Source organism: Nannospalax galili, unplaced genomic scaffold (genome assembly GCF_000622305.1).
Source record: "Nannospalax galili isolate Female #2095 unplaced genomic scaffold, S.galili_v1.0 scaffold140, whole genome shotgun sequence".
In the NCBI taxonomy this organism is placed as follows: Eukaryota; Metazoa; Chordata; class Mammalia; order Rodentia; family Spalacidae; genus Nannospalax; species Nannospalax galili.
Window position 1 is genome coordinate 8,694,243 of NW_008352267.1, and position 3,684 is coordinate 8,697,926.

Here is a 3,684-nt window from a genome sequence, read left to right on the forward strand (position 1 = left end):
TGTAATTGAAAATTTTAAATGAGATTTTGAATGCCTGATTTATTTTCATGCCAAGAGAATAAATATTTATAGCCATAAAGTACAAGCCACATACAGAAAAATTGTAACATTAGGCTTTTTCTTAATACCTTAATTTAGTCTCAATAAACTGTTTTGAAAGAAGTGTTTATTTCCAATATGAATATTAGCTGACCATATGATGACTTAAGTGTCTTCAAAGATTGGAAGTGGTGATGATCTGTAGTTCGGTTGAATTTCTTTTGTTCTTCATTATTACATATTACTAACAAAAATTGAAAACTATATGACAAATATGTGTCACTGATTTGGTGGAGAAAAATTATAATTCTTTTCCTGGATGCTTATTTCTGTTTTAATGGTTGCTTTCCTCCACAGGGAATAAGAAAACCTAAGGAAAACAGAGCAGAAACCTTGAGGGTTAGGCTGACTCCTTTTTCTGTTATTAATCTGGATTGAATCACAAGAGCCCTCAAGAGTCTGCCTATGGTTATGAACATCCAATACTTCACAACAGTTATAATAGCCTGGATTTTATTTCATTCATATTCTTAACTACATAAGATGTGCAAGATTTAGCCTCTTGTAGCCTCATGCCTATAAAATGAATAGAATCTCTTTAAACTACCTCTAGTCTATTAGAGAATCTAATGAACAGGAACAGGTACTTGGAGAACGTACCTTCATAGACTGTAGGAAGAATGCTGCATATAGTCATAGAGACATGATAGCATTTTGAGATGAAGGACTTTTCTTGTTTACATCTGTTAATCCCAGTCCTTTAGGCAGGTGCTAGTGTTACCATTTCAGCATTATTGTTCTTAGCTTAAGCTAGGCACCAGTTAAATCTGCTTGTGGTAAATACAAATACCATTCATTCTTGGTTTATTCAACTGCTCTCTTAGGAATAGTCATGCTTCCAGAGGCCTTCATCATCTGATTTCAGGCTTATTTTTCCTCTTCTGTGTAGCAATAGCTCAAGTTGTATAACTTCTATAGAATATTCTCCATCAGTGTTCCCACATATGTCTTTAAAAGTGTATCTTTTCTTTGCCTTCTATCATTATCCACTTTTTCTTGCTCTTGTGCTCACTCTCCCAGCAAGCAGTGGTTCATGGGCTTCTCTTAGATGATACACTGATTATTCCATATCATTTGTTTGCTATTATCTAAGTTAAGCAGTTATAATTCTAGTTATACAATGAAACTGTTGAAATTTAGAAAATGCATCACCCCAGTTTCAATTATAAATGATTCTACAAGCCGATTAGTCCTAGTAAGGTCATTCTTCTGATTCAGATCATATCTAATGAGCCTGCAGGTATCTTACAGCTTAACCATGCTGGAATGTTCAACCTGATGGGGTGGCAGATCATAGGAGTTTTTGAGTTAGAACTGAGTTTGCAATGTTTAGCTGTGATCTTTGTTGTTTTTCCAATGCCTTCCCATTCGGTTAAAGCTATTTTACCTTTAGCCATGCTTTCCTCACGTTTAGCAATAGAGGTTAGTAACAGCACTCGGTCACATTCTGTTAGTCAACCATGCCAAATGGTCATCACATACTCAAGTAAAGGAAAACTTTGCTTTAACTTTGAACCTCCAGAACCTCTATAGAATCCAGTTCTAAAGAAGCCAATCATTCTGGAGCACATATAGATCTAATTTGACAGTCAACAAGCCAAAATAACTTGGTTTTCAAATACTCTCTAAGTAAACCTATACATTCAGTGTATTTGTTTCAAAATTTTGGAGTAATGTTAATGTTTTCTTAACCTTTAAGCATATTATCCAAGCAGAAATACTTTAATTAAAATCAGGATTATCCACTTGAAACAATGAAGACAAACAAATTAAATTAGAAGTGATGTGCTTTTTTAGGACTCCCTAAAACTGGTAATTTCCTATCATCATGAATGTCTCTCTCTGATGGATTTTCATTGATAATCAGGAATAATAGTTTGGAATATTCCTAATTTTGCACTCAACAAGAAATTGTGCAAGCAAAAGATCCAACATTCTTCCCATCGGGTTTTTGGAAATGTTCATAGAAGATTTCATTTATAAATCCAAGTTATTGAATAGACAGTACAAGAGAAACACGGAATTTTATTATAAAACAATAATTCATGGTGATTTATTAAAATGATGTTGTTATTCTTGTTTAGTAAATGAAAATCAAATTAATGAATTAGATGTAAATATAGTTAACATGCAAATTATAATGCAGAAATCTCTAGAAAACTGTGCAGTTACTATAGAGCAGTTGATATTGAGATCTTATTTCTATTACTATACTAAGAAGTGCTTACAGTACCACTGGTAACCCCATGGTACTTCAGAGTTACATAGGCATGAACTTCATTGCACCTTGTTATAAGCCTCCATGTTGCTGAGTATGGTGACTCACACTTTTGATCTAGACCCTGAGGAGACTGAAATAGGAAAATTGCTGGAAGTTTGATACCAAACTAGGCTACATATGAATTCCAGACCAAGGTGGATTACCAACTGAGATTATATCTCAAAATGAAATGAAATTAAAATGTGATAGAAAATCTGAAAGTAATTTCTGAAAGTACCCATGTTATAGATGTGGCACATTCTGTACAGCTGTTTATATGAAGAAAGGCATTACTGTTTTTATATTTTTAAAAAACTGGTATGGATATTCCTGTGTAAGTTTTTATTTTAAACTAAGTTAATTTCTCTAGGTTAAATATTGAAAATTTCCAATTCTATAATATGTTAGTTGTCTGCTTTTCTTTTTTAGAAACAGCTAAATGGTTCTCTAAATGAGGTTCCTATATTAAATTATGTTTTGAAAAATTAAATATAGAAACTGATTTTTTTGGTACAATGATAATTGAATTTGCAGAAAAATATTGTGAGATGTGTGAAATTATTCAATAGCTTTGTCATCTTTTTAATTTACTGCACAAAATATTTTGTTAATAAAAGTTAAACAATGTAGGGCATGAGGGTGCACACCATTAATTCCAGCACTTGAGAGACAGAAGCAGTTATTTCACTGTGATATTGAGGCCAACCTGATCTACATAGTGAGTTCTAGACTAGCTGATGTTACAGGGAGACTTATCTCAAAGTACATCTATTTCTATAGATATCTATATCTATATCTAAATCTATATCTATTTCTTTAGATATCTATATCTATATCTAAATCTATTTCTGTATCTATCTATAGCTATCTATGTATAATATATATCTGTTAAGTAAAATTATGCTGTATGAAATATTTTTGTCACTAAACAAAATAGATTTGAGGAGCAGAATAACCTTTTTCCTCCAATGGTGACAGCATGCACAAGACCCATGCAACTCAATCAGATAAAACCAGCATAGAACTAGGGAAATGAGAAGGAGGCCACAAATTTTGTGAGAAACTATTTGCAGCAGAGCTGATCTTCTTTAAGGCAATGGGATTACATAGGTTGAACAGACTCTGGTGGATGAACTCACACTGAGGGACATCTGGGTACACAAACTTTACTCCATAAAACTTAACATATATGATAAAATGCATGAAGTCCTGTGGGTAGACTATGGGGGGGTGGTTACAGAGGGGGAAGGGGGTGCTAAGTATGATTAAGATATATTTCTAAAAAGAAACAAAACTAACGTAGTTCGAATAATAATCATAAGGAT